The following is a 12,298-nucleotide window of genomic DNA, read 5'->3' as shown; positions in this document are numbered from 1 at the left end:
ATTATGACTCAGAACCTAGGGCAGGATCAGAAAACATGAGGAAAGCAGGTGTGTGTCCTGCACCACCCACCCTCCTAAGGTCTGTCCTTAGCAGGGACCTTGCCCTGACTCATGAATGCTGAAGTCAGGACCCCAACACCACAATCACCAAGGTGATGAATCTGTCCTTCATTGTCACATGTGCTTCACAGAAGACCAAGTGCTGGCACACAGGGCCCCAGGCAGGGTCGGCCCATGTGTGGATGGTGCTTCCCAGTAACCAGGCAGGGACCACTTCTACCTGGGGTTTGAAACTGCCATGGGACAAGAAAACCCAGACCCCACCCCTCACCCCTTCCCCTACCTAAGTTCCTCCTCCTCCACATCAATGCAGCAACCACAGCTCCAGGGACCAGAGTTCCTGGGACAGCTAGGCCAGCGCCGATGCCCACAATGGGGATGGTGGGCTGGGGAGATGGCCCTGGGAAAGGAGAGAAAGGTGAGGGTCCCTGACCCTAGGCCTCCGCCCTGACCCTGCTGGAAGGCTCCAGAAGGGCTTCTGCTTTCTCTGAGAAGAGATGTGACCCTCATCCCCCTCCTCACCTCACCTCAGGGTGAGGGGCTCTGGCAGCCCCTCATGCTGCACATGGCATGTGTATCTGCTTTTTTCCAGAAGGCACTACCACGGCCGCCCACTTCTGGAAGGTTCCATCCCCTGCTGGCCCGATCTCCACAAGCTGTGCCCTGAGTTTGGTCCTGCCCATCCCGCTGCCAGGTCAGGCACTTCACATCTCTCATGGGACACCCCAGCAGCGTCCTTGTGATCGTGCTGAGGATGGACACCTGGGGTGTGGAAGAAAGCACAGAATCCAGACACCAGCCTGGACGCAGGACCCTGGGATAATCTCTTATTCCTTGGAAAGTTCTAGTCTCTGAGGGAGGAACAGCGACTTCTGGTCCTGATCTGAGTGGAGGTCGAGGGACTCACAAAAGCTGAAATCAGACCTTCAAACACACTGAGTGTGAGGCAGAGAACAAGGCCTGAGGAAAAAAGTCACAAAGCTCAAGATGGATGCAGGGTTCAAGGGGAGCCCCTGATCAGTATTCCAGGGACACTCTTCCCCTCCATTTCCTGAGAGACGCCATCCCTTAATTGTCCTAGAGAGCAGAGGGAGCCCGCAAAGGAATCTCAGGAAAACTCATGCCGTGCTCCATGCAAGGGAGGGCGATGTTCTCTGTGATCCTATTTTCCTCCCCTCCTCGGGGAGACCGTCCCGGGAGAGCTATAGGAAGTGGGGAAGGCTCCCCAGGGCCGCTGGGACCCCGCGGCGTCTCCTCCCCGTTCTCCAGTTATCTGTGGCGGCGCTCCAGGCGCTCAGTCTCGAGGTAGGGTCTCGCCCTCTTCGCCGAACGGCCCACCTCCCACTCGCGCTGGGTGATCTGAGGTCCAGGAGCGCGGGTCCTCGTTCGGGGCAGTGAAGTCCTCGGGGTCCTAGGCTTGCGGGTCACACCCGCGGAGGAGGCCCCCTCGGGCCCCACGCGGCAGCCAGTCACCGACCGGACGGCCTGAGACCCTGGCCCCCCGCCCAGGGCAGCCCCGCGCCCGCCCCACCCACCCCGCGAGGACTTTGGAGCCTCTTGGTCACACTGCGTGCCTGGGGCCTGGCCAGGCATCTGTGTGTGGAAACCAGGGAGAGACCCCCAGGCTGCGCGCAGCCCCTTCCCCTTCCCTTCTCGTCCCGGAATCCCCTGAAAATGAACGGTGTAAAGGCGCTTGGGGCTCTCCCGGGTCGGAGGTCTGGGGGGTCCCGCGGCCTCGGGGTGGGTCTCGGACCTGAGACTCGAGGGAACCCGGCGTCGCCGGGGAGGGGGAGGGGTCGTGACTTGCGCCCCGGCCGGGGTCACTCACGGGCCTCGCTCTGGTCGTAGCAGCGAAGCAGGGTCCAAAGGTTCCCTCGGAAAGTCCCCGCCTGGCCTTGACCCTCCGAGCCTCCGGGTCCCAATGTCCGACCCCGCCTGCTCCCCCCACGGTGCCCGCGGCTCCATCCTCGGGCTCGCGGGGCTGCTGTCCATCCGCACGCACTGCGTGTCGTCCACGTAGCCGATTTCGAGGTACTTGGACTCCCCGCGGCGGGGCCGGGACGCGGCGGTGCGGAAACACCTCACGGAGCGGGAGCCTGGGGGCGAGGAGGGGCTGAGACCCGCCCGACCCTCCTCCCGCGCGGCTCCCGAGTCCTGCGCCCCCGCCGGCAGGCCCCTGGCTCCTGCCCGCAGAGGCCGTTTCCCTCCAGACCCCGCACTCACCCGCCCGTGTCTCGGTCCGGGTCCCGAGAGCAGCAGGAGGAGGGTTCGGGCGCCACGGACCCATCCTCGGCGTCTGGGAGAACCTGAGTCCGGGGGTGACTGGGGACTTCAGAACCGGGACCGGGGACGCAGATCGCCCAATGGGAGTGGGAACTGGGGACGCGTCGAGAGTGTCCTGGAAGAAGGGGCAGACACGGGTGGGGAGAAGTGAGGCTCAGGGGAGTGGGGATCGCCAACGCTGGGCCTCCCCGGTGCAGACGCGGCCTTCGGAGCCCAGACACTGAGAGCCACACCCGGCACCTGGGACTTTGTTCCGATCCCTCTCCTCCTACACAGAGGCTCGTTGTCACACTGTCTGCCTGAGGCCTGGGCAAGGATCTGTCTGTGGAAACCAGGGAGCGACCCCCAGGCTGCGCGCAGCCCCTTCCCCTTCCCTTCTCGTCCCGGAATCCCTGTCCGGACGGGGGCCTCCCACCCCGTGGCTCTCCCCTTCGACTCCTGTACAAAGAAACTCACCAGGATGACCTGATGCCGGAGAGTGAGCTCGCCCTGGGAGTGAAGGTGTAAAGAGGGGTTTTCTCTTCAAACCTGCCGAAGTTTTGTCTGAAGTCACCGGATAGAGATTCACATGGAGACGAGTTTCCTTTTAGTTTATTAATACAGCAGGTAGCACAATATTGGTAATCCCTGAATGATTAAGATTCCAATCAATAAAAGACCTGTGTGAAAACAGCATTGCAATTAAACTCTCAAAGCTTCTAAGTTTTACTTTCCCGGACTGGATCTGTGACTCTGGGTTGTTGCATGTAAAACAATCTTCATTCCCTAGCTGGCATTTCCCCCTGTGCGTCCAGAACATCTCCTGAATATAAAGAAGCAGGGTGCGTTCCCGTACATGGCAGGAGCCTGTAGTCACCACCTGAGCATTGCGAGTGCTCCGGGCAGTCCCAGTGCTCTTCCCCCATGCTCCAGCGCTGCCTGCTTTCGTGAACGAGGCACATCTAAGCAGTGTGCATATTTTATTTGGACACTTGGTATCGTTGTAACTTTTTTTTTTTTTTATAAATCATGGGGAGGCCATTAGTTTTTAGGCATTCCCACAAGATGTATTCAATACCGAATGCAGAGAACCCCGGCTGGGCTCTTGCACCGCTTTAGAATTCTTTCCTCTCCCTCTCCACCCCTCCTGCTTCTCCGGTCCTTCTCTCTGCCCCTCTCATCCCTCACATCCTCCTCTCCTGCAGTCCCTGCCACCCTGTCACTCCTGAATTGTGGCACTAACACCGTCGCTCACTTCCTGCCCGTGTCTCTTCTCCCCACGGTGCTCGCCAGTCCTGCTAATGTGACTCAGGTCGTGTCATTTCTTCGCTTACCACGGTTGGATTTCGGTCTGCCATTTTGCTGTTTGTTTCCAATTTGTCTCAAATATTTTTGTTTCGTTTTCTCCTTTGCTACTTTCATATATGTCAAGTAAACATTTTTTAGTTGATGGTTTTAATTAGCCTGATGGCTTTTAGCTACATTTCTTTCCACTAATTTTTTATTGTTGTAAGAGTGAAAACCCTATTCCTTGACTTTTCACAGTGAAGTTCAGGTCATATTAAACTATGTCCAAGGAAATAAAGGGCATTGGTAACAGCGTAGTTTTATTGAACCTACCATTACGCTATTACTATTGTATGTATTATATCAATATGCATTATAAACTCAATGATACAGTGTAATACTTTCTGTTTTAGACAAGCAGCCATATGTCCTCAGGAAATTGAGTGAGTGTGTATGTGATACGTATATGTGCCTCGTTTCTGTTTTTAATTCTTCCTTTCTCTGTATCTGGGTCAACATCTAGTATCATATCCCTTCAGCCTGTCAAATTTCCTTTAAAATAATATGTAGTGCAAGCCCCCAAGTAAATGAATTTTATGGTTTTGACGATCTTTATTTTTGCCTTCTTCCTCCCTCTTTTTTTTTTTTTCTTCTTAGGGCATTTACATGTAACAAAATTCACCAGTTTTAGTTGTGCTGTTCGGTGAATATCAGTAATTATTTATAGTGGTGAACCTACCGCACTACCCAGTAGAGAAACACTGAATGCAAAGAACCCCCTGCTAGGCTCCTCCTCTGCTTTAGTGTCCTTCCCCTGCTCCTTTTCCTCAGGCCCTGCTTCCCCAGCCCTTCTCTCTGCCCTGTCACCCCTCAGACCCTCCTCTCCCCTCAATTCCCACCGCCCAGTCACCCCTGAACTGTGGCACTGTAGAGAACAGTTCCTTTCCCTAAAAACTTCTTTCATCCCCTTTCTATTTAGTCCTTGCCTCCCACCCTCACCCCTTCCCCTCACTCAGCCACCACTCTGCGTTCTGTCACTGCAATAGTGAAATGTCTAGAATTTCATGGACATGCAATCATTCATTATGTAGTCCTTTTTTGATCTCTCTCTTAGCTTCACAATGTTTGGGATGATGCCATTCATTCCTTTCTGTTGCTGAGCAGCTGCCGGGTATTGCTGGAATCCCAATTTATTCACTGGTTTCTCTGTTCTCCAGTTGATAGACATGGGGATTACTCCATTATGGTTTGTTATTCATGAAGCCACTATAAATAGCTGCTTACAAGTGTGGCCTTACATTTTTATTTCTTTCTTTTTTAAAAAGTGTTTATTTATTTATGTATTTTTATTGCATTTTAGGTTTTGGGGTACATGTGAAGAACATGCAAGATTGTTGCATAGGTACACACATGGCAGTGTGATTTGCTGCCTTCCTCCCCATCACCTATATCTGTCATTTCTCCCCATGCTATCCCTCCCAACTCCCCATCCCCTGCTGTCCCTCCCCTATTTCAGCAAAATGACACAAGAACAGAAAATCAAACACCACATGTTCTCACTCATAGGTGGGTGTTGAACAATTTCTTTTGGATAAATACATATTTGTGGAACTTCTGGGTCACGTGGTAATGAAATGGCAGCGGTATAAGAAATTGCAAAACTGCTTTACAAGTTGGCATTCTTAGCATGAATATCATGCATTTCTATTTTTTCCATATTCTTGCCAGTATTTAGACTTATCGTATGTCTTTTTAACTGTACCTATTCTAGGTGACACGTGACGGTTTCTCATTGTGGTTTTAACCTGCACTACTTTGATGGCCAGTATTGTTTGTTATCTTTTCATGTTCATCTAGGTGACTTATGACATATATTTTAAGAACTGTTTTGCAAATTCAGTGATTAATTCCAGAGTCTTTTTCAGAATTCCCTAGTGTTTTCTACATATACAATGAAGCTGGTGTCAAAGAAAGACTTTTCTTTCTTTCTTTCTTATTGTTGATCTTTTTTCTTTTAAAATTATTTTTATTTGGTAGAGATGAGGTCTCATGATCTGGGTGGTCTCAAGGTCCTGAACTCAAGTGATCCTCTCACTTCAGCCTCCCAAAATGCAGGGATTACAGGTGTGAGCCATCATGCCTGGTCCTTCTATAGGTCTTTTCTTTCATTTTCTTGTCATGTTGCACTGGTTAGGATGCCTGTTTCGTGTTTTAACAAGAATGAGCAGAGCATACAGGTTTGTTTACAAGGACCTTAAACAAATTTATAAGCAAAAATAAAAACAGCCCCATCAAAAATGGGCAAAGGATATGAACAGACACTTCTCAGAAGAAGACATGTACATGGCCAGGAAACATGGGGAAAAAAAGCTAAATATCACTGATCATTAGATAAATGCAAATCAAAACCACAATGAGATATTATCTCTTGCCAGTCAGAATAGCAATTATTAAAAAGTGAAGAAACAATAGATGCTGGCAAGGCTGTGGTGAAATAGGAACACTTTTACACTGTTAGCGGAAATGTAAACCAGTTCAACCATTGTGGAGGATGGTGTGACCATTCCTCAAAGATACAGAACCAGAAATACTATTTGTCCCAGCAATCCCATTACTGGGTATATACTTAAGGGAATATAAATCATTCTACTATAAAGACACATGCACATGTATGTTTATTGCAACACTATTTACAATAGCAAAGACATGGAACCAATCCAAATGCCCATCAATGATAGATTGGATAAAGAAAATGTGGTAAATGTGCACCATGGAATACTACATAGCCATAAAAAGGAATGAGTTCATGTCCTTTGCAGGGACATGGATGTAGCTACGAGCCATTATGCCCAGCAAACTAACATAGGAAGAGAAGAATCAAACACCACATATTCTCACTCCTAAGTGGGAATTGAACAATGAGAAGACATGGACACAGAGAGAGAAACAACACACACCAGGACCTGTTGGGGAGTAGGGGGAAAGGGGAGGTAACTTAGAGGATGGGTCAAAGGGTGCAGAAAACGGCCATAGCAGACTAACTATACATATGTAACAAACCTGCATGTTCTGCACATGTATCCTGGAACTTGAAGTAAAATAAAATACATTTTAAAAAGAAGGTGCACATCTTACATGTACACATATGTTCATTGCAGCAGTATTTACTGTAGCAAAGACTTGGTATCAACCAAAATGTCTATCAATAATAGACTGAATAAAGAAAATGTAGCACATACACACTACAGAATATGATGCAGCCATAAAAAAGAATGAGATCATGTCATTTGCAGGAACACGGATGGAGGTGGAGGCCATTATTCGTAGCAAACAAACACAGGAACAGAAAGCCAAATACCACATGTTCTCATGAGTGGGAGCTAAATGATAAGAAAACATAAATGTGTAGAGGGGAACACCACACACTGAGGTCCACTAGAGGGTGGAGGTTGGGAGGAAGGAGAGGATCAGGAAAAATAGCTAATGAGTACTAAGGCTTAATACCTGAGTGAGTACTGATGGGTACAGAAATACTCTGAACAAGAAAACCCCATGACACAAGTTTACCTACATGACAAACCAGCACATGTATCCCTTAACTAAAAATAAAAGGTCAATTTAAAAAAAGTGCATGTCTGGAAAGAGCATATGATTGGGTTCTGTGTTTTTCATAAACAGAGTCACACAATCTCTGCCCTTCACTAGAGTGTTGATTTGTGTAGTTTTTGTCATTATTAATATGATAAGTTTTAGGTCTACCATGTTGGCTTTCCAGTTCCTGTTTCTCTGCTACTCTTGTCCTGACCAATGACTTATTAGAAACCATAGAAACAAAAGAAAGTAGAATAACATCTTTAAAGTGCCGGAAGAAAAAGAAGGTCAACTAAGAATTCTATATCCAGCACAGATGTCCTTCAAGAAAAGGCAAAATCTGGAGATATTTCAGGTAAAAGAAAATTAAGAGAATTTGCCACCAGCAGGTCTACATAATAACAATTGGTGAAGAAAATTCTTCAGGCTAGAGGCAAATGATACCAGGTGGAAAATGAGATTATCAAGACAGATGAAGTTGATCAAAAATAAATATTGAGCTAAGTGCTAAAGGCTATCTTGCTCCCCTCATTTACTCTTACTTTATATACATCTAACTGTTTAAAGAAAAACATTTTTCTTATGAGACTTATAACCTACGTAGACATATTACATATAATATATATACCATAAAAATGGATGTTTTATAGAGGATAAATGGTTGTAAGATTTCTATATTTGTGGGTACTAATGTATTATTAACTCAAAGTGGATTGTGAAATGTTAAGAATGAGTTAAGTTCTGAAGAAAATTGAGACAAACACACAAAAAAACATTCAGAAGATCAACAAATCTTGAAGATGGTTTTTTGGAAAAAAAATCCTACCAAGTCTTGAGTCTTATCCTATGATGTCAGAACTATCATAAATACAAAAGTAATCAAAGAACAGTCCTGCCCAGAAAGAGGAATTATCCCTAACTATGGTGGCCCTGGCACAGCTGGCCCTCCCTACTGGACCTCTTCCATGTGGGCACTTTCTGCAGTGACTCTGTTGCCTTGCTGTTCCACTCTACCCAGTGTCCTGACCGAAGAGACAAGGAGTGTCTGCTGTTGTGTCCACACTTGGAGGAGAAGAAAATCTTGATGGTGTCAGTATGTTACAAACCAGGCATGACAGCTCACTCCTATAATCCCAGCATTTCAGGACACTAAGGCAAGAGGATTGCTTGATATCGGAAGTTGGAAACCAGCTTAGACAACATAGTGAGACCCTCCTCTTAAAAAAAAGCAAATAAGTAAACCTAGTTGGACATGGTAGTGGGCACTTGTATTTCCAGGTATTGGGGAGGCTGAGGTGGGAAGATCCCTTGAGTTCGTGAATTCAAGGCTGCAGTGAGCCATGATTGCACCATGAGACTCCAGCCTAGGCCACAGAGTGACATCTTGACTCAAAAAATACATCGTAAGCCTCTGCTCACTATGCGTAATTTATTATTTATTCAACATGTATTTTGATTTTATTTTCCTGGCAGCACAATAAGCCAGGACATGCTGAAACTAGAAATCACATCCACTTTCCAGTGATAGAAAGCCCAGTCCAGGGAGGTGAGAAGGAGACAGTCCTCATTAGCGCTGAGGATTCAGGGAGAACAAGATGGGTTGGGCAGGGAGGTTTCTACTGGGAACCTGGAGGTTGAGCAATGACATCCCCCTCCCCACCTGAAAGCCCATCCTGGGCGTCCACCTCCTGGGAGCAGGAGCAGCGCAGCAGCACCACCTGGTGGTCCACGCACTTCCTTTTGCAGATCATGCACAGCCCTCTCCTTCCTAGGCACCTGGGACTTCTTCAGTGGACACCAGCCTGTGTCAACTTTCCTGTAAAGCAAAAGAAGCGTGAGGTTGCTGGGGGAGGAATGGTGTCATCTCCACCTTTGGGGTGATCCATGTCACCGTGTTCAGGAGAAGAGCCCGGGCTTCCACCCCATGCAGAGAGGAGGCTCTGGCCATAAAGGCACCTGCAGAGAGGTGAGGACCCATTTTATCTACACTGATAGCCAAGAGCCTGCAGACCTCGGGGAAGGCTTCCCCTCAGCCCTGTCCTCGCAGGTTTTTCCAGGAGTCAAGGAGTAGCCCTGTGCATGGCCTCTGGTGATGTGCACTGCATGCACACTTAGAAGTGAGGTCACCCTGGCTGGGGGTCCCTGGGCTGCTGGTTGTTCTGGGTGCTCAGTGTCCAGAGAGCAGGATGAGGAAGAGGCTTTGTTCCAAACAGTAACTATACTCTCTGAATTATTTTTTTCAGTAGACTTTGTGTCATAAAATGTAGGACTCCAGAGGGGAAAAAAAAAACTGTCTAAAATTTGTGTACTTTAATAACAAGTAAATGCCCATTAGCCACCAGGGATAGATGTTTGCAGGGCAAACCAAAAGCTCCATTATTTGCCCCAGCTCAGCAATAAACTCTTTCCTCCCCCAAATGAAAACACATCCTGACTCTTAGGGTCATCCTTTCTTGTTGTATTTTATATTTTTATAATCCCAAATTATAATTTAGTTTTACCTTTAGAACTATGCTTTTGTTCTCCTTTATTCTGTAGATTCTTTCTCAAAATACGTATTCTGTGGTAGAGTTTCCCACAGTGTGCGTTTTGCTGACTGCTCCCCAAGGTGTAGTTGGATATGTATTTCTATGGTTTGTATTGCCTCGAAGTCGGTGACTGGCTATGGAGGTTAGCTTAGTTCAGGCTTGATTTCCTTTTCACTTGCTCTTGTCTGCTGGTACTCTACTGCGTTCTGCCATCAAGAGGAAGAACGTAACATTAGCTTTTTTTTTTCTTTATTGTGTTGTTAATTGCCATTGCTGTTCAATGGCTAAATCTGTTAATTCCTTATGGGTTGCAAAACAGTTTTTATAGTCTCAGTATCTCATTCCTTCCTCATTTATTATCTGAATAATTTCTAAAGTAAGAGATTTACCCTCCTCTACTGTTTGTTTATGACTAGAAACTTGTTCATTGAGAGACTAAGCCAAGCATCGACTCCCTTATGACCCAGCAATTGCACTCTTGGTTATAAACCAATAGAAACGCATGTATGTGTGTGCTAAAATATATGAAAGTATTCACAGCAGCACGATTTGTAAAATCTGGATATAACACAATCGTCTATCAACAGTGAAGGGACAGGAAGTGTAAGCTATTTATAAAGTGCAGCATTTGACAGCCTTGAGAATGACTAGCCTATGACCACAGACAGAGATGATGAGCCCCAGGGGCGTGATGGTGACTGTGTAATGCCATTCAGCCAGAACCTGAAGAACAAATTTGTGTTAGAAATCAAGAGTGGCTCCTCTGGGGTGGGGGAGAGTGGTTTATGGCTGAGTAGGACCCAAAAGTGTTTCCCTGGGGCTGTGATTGCTGTGGTTGGATGTGGGTGTGGTTTGCCGGAGGGCTCACTTTGTGAAAATCCGCTGCCCGCTTGAGGATTGTTCTCTTTTCTCCATGCATGTTGTCCTTCACTCAAATATACATTTCTGATGTTTTGAAGCAATTCTATCTACAATAAGAAGAATTGCTCCTACTGCACATCCTTGCAAATGCTGCATTGAAAAAATCAGTGCAATTTTTCCAGGAAATAAGTACATATAAAGAGGAGAATTGACGACAAGAGCAGTTGGCTTGGGAGCTGACACCACAAAAGCTTTGGGAATGGATGTCGAGCTAGGAACCAGGAATCAAAATACAGAGAAGCCTATGGGAGGTGAAGGATGTGAAGTGATGCCCCAGGAGTGCATGAATGAATGAGTCATGGGCAGTGGCTCTGGGCTTGGCTGGCAAGTCATGAACTTGGGGAAAACAGAGTTAAAAAATTGGTATTTAGAGGAGAGAGGTACTCATAGACCTCTTACTACACACAGAATGTGTGAAGATAGTGGTTGTGTGTGGATGCTTACTAGAGGGTCTTTTGGGGATGGGGCTCTCTGTGATCAGGTTGGTGAGATGGCTTGACGGGTGATGCCACTCAGCCACACAGGGCTTGCTCATGGAGTCCCTGCACAAAGTGGCCGTGGTGGCTGGGATGGACACTGCATGGGCATAGCAATCGCATCACCACCTTGGTGACAAGGCTGACCTGGCAGCTGCCACCATTGAGGGCCCAGCCTGCCAAAAGCAGCTGTTACTTTGGATGGAGACAAAACAGGAAATGGTAATTCTGAATAAAATAGCATTATGACAGATAAATATGCCACTAATGATATAGTAGAGGTTTAAATAATTTTGAAATGATGAACAAGATTATACCAACGGGAAGAACTTACTATCAGTAAAGAAGTTAAAATGGTTTTAAAACGTTTTTTCCCTTCAGGCATATCCAGGCTGTTTTGAAAATAAGTTTGACCAAATCTTCAATGAAGTTTACTGAACTTATACATAATATCCAAGAGAATAAGGAAACATAGAGATAGCTAGAAAACTCATTATTGTTTAGGCACCAATAACACTGATTCTAAAGCCAGCTAGAGAATAGATAAGAGAAAAGTATGATAGGATAGGCACTTCTAAGCAGTTAGACATAAAGATACTGAGAAAAACAGCAGTAGACGGTGTCCACCAATGAGCTATAAACAATTTAAAAATCCTGCCCAGGTTATGTATTCCAGGAATACAAGAATACTTTAACTTATCTGCAATGCATTTTACCACTTCATTAAAGAATAAAAGACAGAGACGGTCCCATTTCACCAGATGCAGATGAAATCCAACACTCCCTCTCACCTACATTTCTTCAGTTATCTCCACTTTTAAGAGCTTGTGATCATTTTTCACGTTGGCAGCATGCAGAATAAAACTGGAATGATACACAGAAGATCAGCATGGTCCCTACACAAGGGTGACATGAAAGTTCGTGAAGCAGTCCGTATTTTTAAACTCTCAACAAACTAGGTATTGAAGGAACATACCTCAAAATAATAGTAGCCACCTATGACAAACCCACAACCGATATCATACTGAATGGGCAAAAGCTGGAAGCATTTCCCTTTAACATAAGACAAGGATGGCCTCTCTCACTGCTCCTCTTCAACATGGTGTTGGAAGTTCTGGCAGGAGCAATCAGGTCAGAGAAAGGAAGGATATTCAGATAAAAAGAGAGGAAGTC

The 12,298-nt window shown here is 46.5% G+C and overlaps 1 non-coding gene across 1 annotated transcript; it reads left to right on the top strand.

Moving 5' to 3' along the window:
• Positions 1–11,958: 11,958 nt before the first annotated feature.
• Positions 11,959–12,066, top strand: LOC141583237 (U6 spliceosomal RNA). Its single transcript, XR_012515929.1, has one exon. It is a non-coding gene; the product is annotated as a U6 spliceosomal RNA (small nuclear RNA).
• Positions 12,067–12,298: the final 232 nt, after the last annotated feature.

The sequence above is a fragment of the Saimiri boliviensis genome, assembly GCF_048565385.1.
Source record: "Saimiri boliviensis isolate mSaiBol1 chromosome 19 unlocalized genomic scaffold, mSaiBol1.pri SUPER_19_unloc_1, whole genome shotgun sequence".
Lineage (NCBI taxonomy): Eukaryota > Metazoa > Chordata > Mammalia > Primates > Cebidae > Saimiri > Saimiri boliviensis.
This window is presented reverse-complemented; position numbering and strand designations above follow the sequence as displayed.